The sequence below is a fragment of the Capsicum annuum genome, chromosome 3 (genome assembly GCF_002878395.1).
Source record: "Capsicum annuum cultivar UCD-10X-F1 chromosome 3, UCD10Xv1.1, whole genome shotgun sequence".
Taxonomy (NCBI): Eukaryota; Viridiplantae; Streptophyta; class Magnoliopsida; order Solanales; family Solanaceae; genus Capsicum; species Capsicum annuum.
Genome location: NC_061113.1, coordinates 143,271,614 through 143,284,013, shown reverse-complemented (window position 1 = coordinate 143,284,013; position 12,400 = coordinate 143,271,614).

Below are 12,400 nucleotides of genomic sequence, written 5' to 3'. Positions count from 1 at the left end.
TTAACTACAGGAGGTTATAAGATTTTTTTGGAACAGTTTCTGTTCTTCCATTATTCATGTCGTGCTAGTGAGCATAAGCTCAAATTTAACTCTCAGTCTAAATTCATTTCTCCCTTTATTATACAGAACATGCCTTCCAAGAAAAGAAACGGAAATCAGTAAGCTCCTCAGTCTGTCCAAGCAGCTCCCTTGAACGAATATGTTTCTCATGTAGAGTTTAGAGATGCATTCACTACTCTTGCTAACTTAGTTGCTGCTCAGAATGTTGGACAGTTGCTGTTCTGGCCAACCTAGTGTCCAATTCAGCTATAGTCAGGATTTGAGACTTTACCATAATAAATCTTTTATCCTTTTTTGGGTCTAAATCAGATAAGGACCCTTAAGAATTCCTCGATTAGGTTTAGAAGGTTACAAATATCATGGGAGTTACTGCTAGTAAGAGTGCTGAGCTAGCTGCACATCAGTTGCAGGATGTGGCTTACATATGGTTCAAACAGTGGAAAGCCGATAGGGGTGTAGATGTAGGACCCATAGAGTGAAAGGAGTTTGCCACTGCTTTTCTAGATAGATTCTTTTGACTAGAGATGAGGGAAGCTAAGGTGTTAGAATTTATCAACCTTAGATAAGATAGAATGACAGTGAAAGAGTATTCTCTAAAGTTTACTCAACTAGCTAGATATGTTCCTCATGTGGTGGCAGATAACAGGGCCAAGATGAGTAAGTTTGTTTCTAGAGTGAATGATAGTATGGTAAATGACTGCAGATGTACAATGTTAATTAGTGAGATGGACATAGCAAGGCTTATGATCCATGCTCAATAGATAGAAGATCAGAAGATTAAGATAAGGGAGAAGTAGAATAAGAGAGCAAGGACAGGTAGTTTTAACTTTGCTCAGCTTAAGTTAGAGGGTGGTAACCATTCTCAGTTCTACCCAAAGTTATCCATTCAAGTTCCTTCCTAAGCCATTGCTCTAGTTCCAAAATTTAGAGATGACAATAGAGATAGGAAGCCAAGCTCTGAGTCTCAGGGAAGTATTAGCAATGCCCGAACCTATCCTCCTTGTCAGACATGTGGAAAGCACTGTTAGTGTACTTGCAGTGCTGGAAGTGATGTTTTCTTCAGATGTGCAAGCCAGGACACAGAGTTAGAGATTGTCTCTAACCAGGTCCTCAGAGTCAGCATAATCGCCCTCCAACTCAGTCCAGTCGCTCGAATCAGCAGGGTGCCTTTTCCAGTGCTACTAGTGGGCAATGACCAAATAGACTCTATGATCTTCAGTCCTAAAAGGATCAGGAAAATTCACCTAATGTGGTTACTAGTATGTTATAGATCTTTTATGTATATTTTTGTACCTTGCTAGATCCAAGAGCTACTTTGTCTTTTGTTACTCCTTATATAGCAGTTGATTTCGGAGTGAGTCTCAAAATTCTTGCAGAGCCCTTCTCAGTCTCTACCCCAGTGGGTAAAACTACTGTATCCCAATAGGTATATAGGAACTGTCTGATTATAGTATCTCAGAAAGTCACTTCAGCATACTTAGTCAAATTAGAGATAAGTGATTTTGATATTATTCTCGGTATAGATTGGCTTCATTCCAGCTATGCCACAGTCGACTACAGAATTAGAGTGGTCCAATTTTAGTTTCTAAATGAATCCATCCTAGAGTGGACAGGTAGTACTTCAACATTCAGAGGTTAGTGTATTTCCTACCTTTAGGCACAAAAAATAATATCTAAGGGATGTGTCTATCATCTTGTTTGAGTTAAGGACACTAGTTCTGAAACTCCTAGTATTGAATCAGTCCCAGTAGTGAATGAATATTCAGATGTCTTTCTCAAAGATCTTCTAGGAATTCCTCCCGAAAGGGAAATAGACTTCCGTATTGATCTTCTTCTAGATACTCAGCCTATATCTATTTCACCAAACAGAATGGTACCAGTAGAGCTCAGAGAATTGAAAGATCAGTGGAATGATCTCCTAGATAAGGGTTTCATCAGACCTAGTGTATCCCCGTGAGGCACACCAGTCTTATTCATGTACAAGAAAGACGGTTCTCTCAGAATGTGTATAGACTATCGTCAGCTCAATAAAGTCACCATCAAGAACAAGTATCCACTTCCCAAAATCAATGACTTTTTCGATCAAATTCAGGATGCCAACTATTTTTATAAGACAGACCTTAGATCAGGCTATCATCAGCTCAGGGTCAAAGAATGTGATATTCTAAAAATAGCTTTCCATACTCGATATGGTCACTTTGAATTCTTAGTCATGTCCTTTGGTCTTTCTAATGCCCCAGCAGCCTTCATAGGCTTGATTAACCATATGTTCAAGTAGTACTTGGACACATCGTAGTCTTCATAGATAACATTCTTGTCTATTTCTGCAGTGAGCATGATCATGTAGACCATCTCAGAATAGTATTACAGACTCTTATAAATCATCAACTATTTTCCAAATTCAGCAAGTGCAAATTTTGGCTAAGGTCAGTAGTATTCCTTAGTCATATCATCTCCGGGGATGTCGTTAGAGTTGATCCTCAAAAGACCAAAGCAGTGAGAAACTAGCCCAGACCCATCTCTCTATTGGCTGGTTATTACAGTTGGTTTGTTGAATTATTTTCATCTATTACATCCCCTATGTCTAGATTGACTCAGAAGAAGGTTCAGTTTTAGTGGTCAGGTACATGCGAAAAGAGTTTTGAAGAGTTGAAGACTTGACTCACCTCAGCTCCAGTTTTGACTCTTCCAGGCGGTTCAGATGGATTCGTAGTATACTGTGATGCATCCAGAGTAACTTTGGGTTGTGTCCTCATACAGCATAGTATGGTCATAGCCTACACCTCCAGATAGCTTAAACCCTATAAAAGAATTATCTAACTCATTATCTTGAGTTAGCAGTCGTAGTTTTTGCCTTAAAGATTAGAGGCATTACTTGTAAGGTGCTCATGTAGATATGTTCATAGATCACAAGAGCCTTTGGTATGTATTCTCTCAGAAAAATCTTAAACTCCATCAGAAAAGGTGGTTAGAGCTCTTGACAGATTACAACATGAGTGTCCTTTATCATCCGAGCAAGGCCAATGTAGTGGTCGACGCTCCCAGTAGACTATTTATGGGTAGTGTTGCTTATGTTGAGGACAGTAAGAAAAAGTTAGCTCAGGAAGTCCATTAGCTTGCCCATCTAGGTGTCCACTTAGTTGATTCAGCAGAAGGTAATATATGGGTTCAGAATAGTTTAGAATCATCTCTAGTATCTGAGGTGAAAGAAAAGCAAGATAGAGATCCCAGTCTTATTAAGTTGAAAGAGTCGGTCAGATATCAGAAGCTAAAGGTTTCATCCCAAGGGGGAGATTGTGTTCTCCGTTGGCAGGGTCGTCTGTGCGTTCCAGGTGTAGATGACTTGAGGCAACAAATTCTTGCAGAAGAACATGGTACACGCTACTCTATTCATCCAGGGGCCACTAAGATGTACCATAACTTGCAGGAGATCTATTAGGGGAGTGGGATGAAAAGAGATGTTGCAGAGTTTATGGCTAAGTGCTCTATATTTCAGCAAGTTAAGATAGTGCATCAGAAGCCTAGTGGGTCTATGCAGGAATTCAGTATTCTTACTTAGACGTGGGAAGAAGTGAATATGGACTTTGTGATGGTTTTTTCTCATACTTGTCATCAGCATGATTCAGTCTAGGTCATTGTAGACAGGATGACCAAATCAACTCATTTCCTTCCACTCCATACCTTCTATTCAGCCGAGGATTATGCCATACTCTATATCAGGGAGTTGGTCAATTCGCACGGTGTTCTATTGTCTATTATTTCAAATAGAGGTACCCAATTCACTTCTCACTTTTGGAAAGCATTCCAAAATGGTCTTGGTACCCAAGTTCACCTCAATATAACCTTTCATCCTTAGATAGATGGTCAAGGAGAAAGGACCATTCTGAACTTGGAAGATATACTAAGGGCGTGTGCAATTGATTTTAAGGGGAGTTGGGATGACCACTTGCCTTTGATTGTGTTTCCATACAACAATAGATATCATTCCAGTATCCAGATAGCTCCATTTCGAGCTCTCTACGGTAGAAGGTGTAGATCTCCAATCAGTTGGTTTGAAGTGGGTGAGGCCGTAGTAGTAGGTCCTGACTTGGTATTCTACTCCTTAGAGAAAGTTCATTTGATCAGAGAATGGCTTAAGTAACTCTAAGATGATAGAAGTCATATGCAGATGTACGCAGAAAGGATCTCTAGTTCAAGATTGGTGATTATATGTACTTAAAAATCTCTCCCATGAAGGGAGTGAAGAAATTCGGCAAGAAGGGAAAGCTTAGTCCCCAATATGTTGGTCTCTTCAAAATTCTCAGTCATTTAGGCAAGGTAGCTTTTGAGACCGAATTACCTTTATATATAGCCTCAGTTCATCCAGTGTTCCATGTCTCCTTGCTAAAGAAGTGCACAGGTGACCCAGCAGTTGTAGTCCCGGTAGAGGGCTTAGACATTTAGAATAATCTTTCTTTCGAAGAGATCCCAGTTCATATTCTTGACTACCAGACTCGCAGACTGAGGAACAAAGAAGTCCCTCTAATAAAAGTTCTTTGGTGGAATCAGTCCGTTGAGGGAACTACTTGGGAATAAAAAGTAGACATGCGGACCAAGTATCCTCACCTCTTCTCCACGAACTCAAACTCATCCCAAGGTAATAGTTTTTCTTAAGCTTATTCAGTTTTATGTTTAGATTTCAGTTATAAAATCTATATCAAATACCCTTGCATATCCAGTCACATGTTCATGTCGGTCATATATTTATGCATCAGATATGCATTCTCATCACTAGAAACTTAGATTATCAGTAATTTTAGTCATGCATTAATAAAAACTATCTGTCACATATCCATGCATTAGACATGTATATTTAGTATGAGATGTCAGTATATCATAAGTTCTAATCATATAGGCATGTTCAAATGTTCACGTCCCATAAGTAAGATCAGTCTATTAGCTTTCGCAGTCTAATTAGTCCCATTCGAGGACAAATGTTCCCAAGGGGTGAGAGTTAGTGCAATGACCCAAAGTTTCTTTAAGTTAAATCTAGTCACCGTAAGAGTTAGTGATGACTTTCTAAATGATTAATATTTAAATCAGATATAATTTCCCCAACGGACCATCGAGCTAGCGATGGGCATGTCTTACAGAGAACTGTTGGAACTGCCTAGAAGCGACGGTTAGGCCGACGGACCATCGAGCTAGCGATGGGCCGTCACCCAAGCTGTCGCGACTAAGGCAGTGAACCTAACTTCTTGTCAAGTTCGATAGCCTGGAATGATAGTTCATCGAGCTAGCGATGGACCATCGCCCAAACTGTTGTAGACGAGGCAAAAAGTTCAGGTTATGGCCAAGTGCGACAGTGAGTTAATCATGTTCAGTGTCTATTCAGATGGGAGTAAGATTCAGCATGGAAAGAGCCTAAGGATGAGAACCTACCTATTATTAGAGGGTGTGATTCTTAGAATCAATCCTTGCTCTCCAGAACTACGTAACTAGCGCAGGTTGAGACATCAAACCTGCTAGTTGAGGGTAATGAGGTGGCTTAATCTGTTATTTAAGGGTCCCACCATTCTCCCTAGAGTACCTGTTAGATGAGGGATTACTTACAGGTTGTCCTTACCAGTAGCACAGTATTGAAACTCTTCCAATTAGGGTTACAAATTGGACACCAACTCAATTATATTATCTCATTTGGGACATGTCGGTTAGATGACTATTTCCCACAGTTATAGTCTCAGTCTCAGTAATAGAACTCAGATAGTTCTATAGAATTTTAGGACTGTTAAACATAGTCACCTAGTTCAGTACGAAACTCAGCTAGTTCCATCAGAAATAGGACTGTCAGACACAGTCATTCAGATAATAGTATATCAGTTATACAAAACTTATGTTATCAGTATTCGGATTCAGTGATGTCATATCTCAGTTACAGTTCACATATTCATGTATGTGTTCTTATGTTCATGTTATTCAGTCAGTTATTATTGTTCATGCATATAAAAACCCTTTTATTCAGTCTACCTCACTTGCATACCAGTACATTCAATCGTACTGACTCATTTGTGCTATGTTATTTTTATACCATAGGTTCAAAAGCACGAGCTCTAGCATATCAGTAGCATTCCAATTTCAGCAGTCAGATTAGAAGTGAGTTCTCATCATTCGAAGATGTTATTATTTGATTATTTCATCCTTTCAGTACTTATTTTGTTTCAGTAGTTGGAGTTAGTTGGGGACATGTCTCATCAACTCCTTATTCAGTCAATTTTAGAGGCTTCCAGACTCTAGCATGTTCAGATAGTTATTTCAGTTTTTTTTGGTATTGATATACCATATTTCCAGATGTTATGTTTTATCAGATATTTGAACCTTATGTCCTTTCAGCCTTTTTCCTTATTTATATAGTATATTATGTAGTGCCCAGTTACAGATATCAGTCATGGGTTAGCTTATGGTCCTTCGGGGTCATAAGCACTGTGTAGCATTCAAGGTACCAGATTTGGGGCATTACAGTTGGACACATATAGCCCATGGGTTTATATGACGGTTTGAGCAACATAGTCCAGGTTAATATTTTAACTCTCATTCTAAAATTTGTTCCCTATCCCGGCATATTATATATATATGTATGTATGTATATATATTCTTGTATGTATATGGTTTAAGAATGATTGATCATGGTATTATTTTATTCCTTCCTTGAGGTACATGGTAGCGCTCACTCCACAAACTATCCCCGGGCATTATATCCCCACTCAATGCAGGGTCAATAGACATTTCTATTTCCTTGCACTATAATAGGTGATTCTGGTTCATTCCCTAGTTTGTCTTGAAGTGTCACGACCCGAGGCTGCCCCCTGGTCGCGACAACGGTTCTTACGGCCCCAAGTTGCCACAAGATAACCCATGTGCTGGTACCTATTGTGAATATTGAACAAAATGGCAATACAATACATGTATGGAAGGTAAACTGATAAGATACTATAAAATTGAATACTAATATACATAATAGGAACATGTCTGAAATATATGATAAGGACTAAAAATATTGACTGACATCTAACTGATATGTCTAAAAGCCTCTAACATCTGAGGAGTTGATAGGACAAGACCTCAACTAACTCCGACTGTATGAACATAATTAAATACTTAAATAAATAGGATAAATAAGTAGATAAATGTCCTCTATGGAGAAGGACTCGGCACTACCACTACTGGGTAATGCTGAGCTGTCTAAGAATGGTCGGGAAATTGAAAGTCTATACCTATGTTATAAGACAACATAGCACAAAGAAGAGTATGTGATCAGTACTTTGAATGTACTGTTATGTGAGGTAAGAGCTATCTAAATTGCATGATAAAACTAAACATGAATGTATAAACATGTAATATCTGAGAAGGCAAGACCAAGCATAAATATGTTACTGAGATAATATGTAATCTGAATAGTGTTCATGCATGTGTAATCAACAGTTTATCCAAGTTTGGATAAGTGTTTTTAGTAGGCTAGATTTAGGGTCATAGTGTTAGACTTTCGATAAAATGCTAAATTTCGATCATGAATTCTATTGAATACCTCAAGAGAGTTACAAGATTACCAATCCATAACCTCAACTTAGCATCCTTATTTTGAAATAATGCTCATGAACGTAGCCAATTAACTTAACACCCTTATTTCAATAGTGATAAAAAACAAGTTATTTCAAGGTATTATTTACAATTACTTTTTTACCCATATCCTTCTTTCATTGATGATATGGGATACAAGTCAATTGGTGTTTCCACCCACAATTCTCAATTCAACTATAGAGTAAAACCCAAAACCATAACAATTAACTAATTATTTGGAGGAACAATCAACACCCACAAATAATCCACTACTTATCAAATAAAACCGCGAGATATACAATTAGTTACTCATGAAATTAAAGATAGGATTTATACCCAAATTTACATGAAACTGATCCATCATAATCCAAATAATTGTAAGCCCAAACTTCAATCTCAATTTACAATTAAAAGTGTCTTGGAATCAAAACTAACAAATTGGTCTCAACTCAAAGGTAAACTGTTCTTCCCTATCTAAATTGGAAAATTGAATGAAAGACTCTCCTATTATGAAATGATTTATAGAACCTGGACATCGACTCCTGGGTCTGATTTACAACTTTGGTTCCTCTTGCTCTCATTCTATCTCTTCTAGCTTTGTATCAACTCGTTTTCATCATGTTTGAAGTAAGAAATTGAATACTAAAACTTAGTGAATTTTAATATATAATTAGACTTATATACACAATTATTTCATCATAGTGTGCAAGAATTTGTATGTAAATTAGTGACAAACTTGTCACTCATCATAACTCTCTGGACATTCAATCTCTACACATACCGAGGTTATATAAGCAAAAATGACATATACAGACCCCCGTATATGGATATAAGTATGTGCAGAGTCTTCTTTTTTTTTTATGCTCCCGAGCCTCTAGAATTCAATTTGATATACATACTTTGATCACCTATGCCCAGTAAGTGGCTCATATACCTAAAATTTCCTCATAAGTAGCCACAAACCTTACTTTTAATCTTTTTCTCTAGTTTATTATCCAAAACAATATTTCCTACAAAACATACCCAAAACACATTACACCACATAAAACAACCTAAAAAACTTTCTTATTTACATAGTATTAAGCATAGAAAGTGCTAAAAATCTATAGCACATCACTTAGGAAAACAAATCAGCACTTTTCTCTTCTGAAACTTAGTATCGAATAATATCCAAAGTAACAAGAACTTAACATCATATAAACCCCACTAATGACCCTTGAGATTCCCAAAACAACTTAGTTTTCATGTTAAAAGAGTGGAAAAAGATGGTTACGCCCCTTAAAATTTTGTAATAGGAAACTGCGTGAAGGGATGTATAAGACCTTCCCAAAATTATGGGAACAACATACGATTTTATGTTGCACTCGTGGTTGGGAGTTGGATAAGATCTCTAAAAACCTGATCAGATGAGCCTTAGTATTATTGTGGGAACTACCTAGGGTCTTACGTTAGTTCATATCTTTGTTGGTTGTATTAAGGGCTTCTGTGGGACTCACGATCATGCCAGTGGATTATGGTTTCAAGGAACAAGGTTGTTCCCTCTCGTGGCATTAGGTTACATTTTTTCATCTTTCAATCATAGGGCTGTGACCCGACCCGAACATGGGCCTTATCTTAATGGACATTCCAAGACCAACAAAGACTGGGGACCACCCCCGTTACCCAGCCCAACCTCCAAACACGTACCTTGAGTCGGATGAATTCTTAACATATAACAAGATAGCATTTTCTATAGCTCAAGACTTTGGGATAGGTCTATAACTGCGACCAACCTAAGCAAGTCCAACCATCCAATACCCAACCTGCAACTATACCAAAACAAACAGAATAACTAAATAAAAGTCCTTAACATAATAGGATGGAACAATGATAAATACAGTCAAACGATATCATCCCCAATACCAATGCTAAACTAAGTCTAAACCCACTACCGACATCGCCCATTCCTACCCATAGTAGTACTTCAAAGCCTCGAACCAAAAGTAAAATAATATCCGATTAGAACATGCCCCTAAGTATAGTAAAAACCAATATATATGAAATAACCAGAGTATGTACAGATATCCATGATACGAAATGGAAACTTCTAGAATATGGAAGCTCACCACTTCAATCTAATAGTTGATCCCACATCTGATCACTGAGTAGGAGGAGTAGAATGGTCAGTTCCTATATCATATGGAGATAAAGCCAACTGAAGATGGGTTAGCGGGTGAACACTAGCAAGTACTAAGATTAAGGATGGAATAATGACAACCTATAAAACCAAGTAAACAACCATTTGCATTAGCAACCATAAATATAAAAATATATATATATATCAATTTTGGGAAAGGGAACTGGGTTTAGCATACCTTTAAAACCATTCACCTGGGTATGTGTAGGTTAACTATCTTAGAACTATCCATGGGCTATATGGGTCCTGTGTAACCCTCTGAATGGGCCGTGATGCGTATAGCCATAAAAACTAGAGATACCATAGGAGTAGGGTATTCCAGCGTACCCTTCACTCTCCATGATTTATATGTACAAGTGTACTTAGGGGATTCCCATGTTCCGCATAAGTATCATATATGGTCATTATAACTAATACTTATGTCGACAAATATGTGTTTTCGGTGTCTATCCGTTGGACCCACACCTTCAAAGTTAGCTATCACTCCCCGCTATTATTGCCTAATTAAATCTATTACCATACAACCAAACTACCAATTCCATAAATTATTAACCAAGGATATAAGTAGTAATATAATCATACCGACTATAGCTTGCAAGCAAAGTCCTTAGCCATCCTTTTTAAGAAGAAGGGATTCCCATGTACCCATAGATTACATTATTAAGTTAACTTAGGGGAATCCCATGTACCCTACAAGTGATCATTATTATGCTTGCTTGGGGGATTCCCTTGTACCCCACAAGGCTTTCAATTAAAAAAAACATAACCATAAAGACCTTACCATTTATCCATTCTAAACCATTTAAACCATTTAGGATTCCATTACCAAGTTATACCATGCATAGTTTAATCAAAGTCCAACAATTTAACCTAAAACATTCTCATAAAAAATATATTAAACATGTTGGGTGTATAGTATTTCAAAATCAAAAACCAAGTACCAATTAACCATTCCTATGCAAAAAAATGTTCAAACCACCATTATAATATCAAAATCATATGTAAAAACATGGGAAAACCATGACTAACAATTATAACCAAAGCCACCAACATATATTTGAAAATTCAAACAATACAACTTTTATGCCATATAAACTATTCATAAACATGCCTTTAGTAGGATCGAACAATGAGGGAGGAGTAGCATGCCTTATATTACAAAGATGATGGAGAGAAATCACCCTTGTAAGACCCAAATTAATCCTATTGATGAAACCCTAGCCTTACTTGACCCAAGAGCCTTAAGATAATATGAGAATATTTTAAGAGAGTTTGAGTAATTGAAAATAGGTTAAATGATGTCCCAAGAGTATTATAAGTCACGTGGCCATAAGAGCTTAAGAGGGTAAATGTCCAAATTACCCCCAACTTAAACTTCTTAAAATTACCAAATGATGGTATGACCATCCCATACAATTCATACTCTAGGGTATGAATAGTACCTTATCTCGTACCTTAGGCCCTCACTTGTACCTCAACACTATCCAACATATGACCATCAAATACAAACCATACCCAACCATATGATTAGTACCCTTAACTCGTACCCATAATAAAATCATGAGGGGTTGAACAATCTCCAACATATGAGTTGGTCTCTACAACTCGTACCCTATCCTCATAACTCATGGTGAGCCACTCGTACTCAGATCAAAGTTAAGATGCTAAGTTTTTGACTAAGTGACAAAAAACCCAAACCAACGGCCCTCCACTAACCATACGACTTGTACCAACCTATTCGTACCCATTCTATAAACTCAACTACCCAACACCACCTAACACTGGAAAATATATGACAAGGTCGCCTAACCCGTATCCTATCATACTACTATTACCTCAAATCGTATGATGTCCAGAAGCCAAAAATTGAGAAATTTTGTAAGGGTCAAAACCCACGGTATTTTTGTCTTTCCTATTAGGATCATTCATCCCCAAATGATGGATAGGGTAGTACAAGCACGAGTTACACCCCAACACCTTCATTCTAACCTTTAACTAAGTTAGAAAACAAAGACGCAAGAAAATCAACCTTTCATTTAACCAAGTTAGAAAACAAGGATGTGATCAAGAATACATACCTTTTGCATGAATATCTAGAGCAGTAAACAAATATGGATACATGGACTTCTTATACTTCCCAAGTAGCTTTTTCTACCTTGTGGTTCTTCTATAAAACCTTAACCAAAGATACATCCTTGGTCCATAACAAAGGAACCTGCCGATCCAAGATCCTAACCAGGATTTCTTTATTAGATAAAAAATCTGAGATACCAAATCCTTCTAAAGGAACAACCGATGAAGGATCACCTATACACTTTCTTAACATAGAGACATGGAATACCAGATGAATGAATATCCAACTAGGAGAAAACTCTAATTCATACGTAACATTACCAACCTTTCTCAAAACTACATAAAGACTAACATACCAGGAATTAAGCTTCTTTTTTCCCAAACTGCATCACTCTCTTCATACGATTCACCTTTAGGAACACTATATCCCCTACCTCAAAATTCAAGTCCTAATGCCTTACATCCACATAGGACTTTTAGCGACTTTGGTCAGCTTTA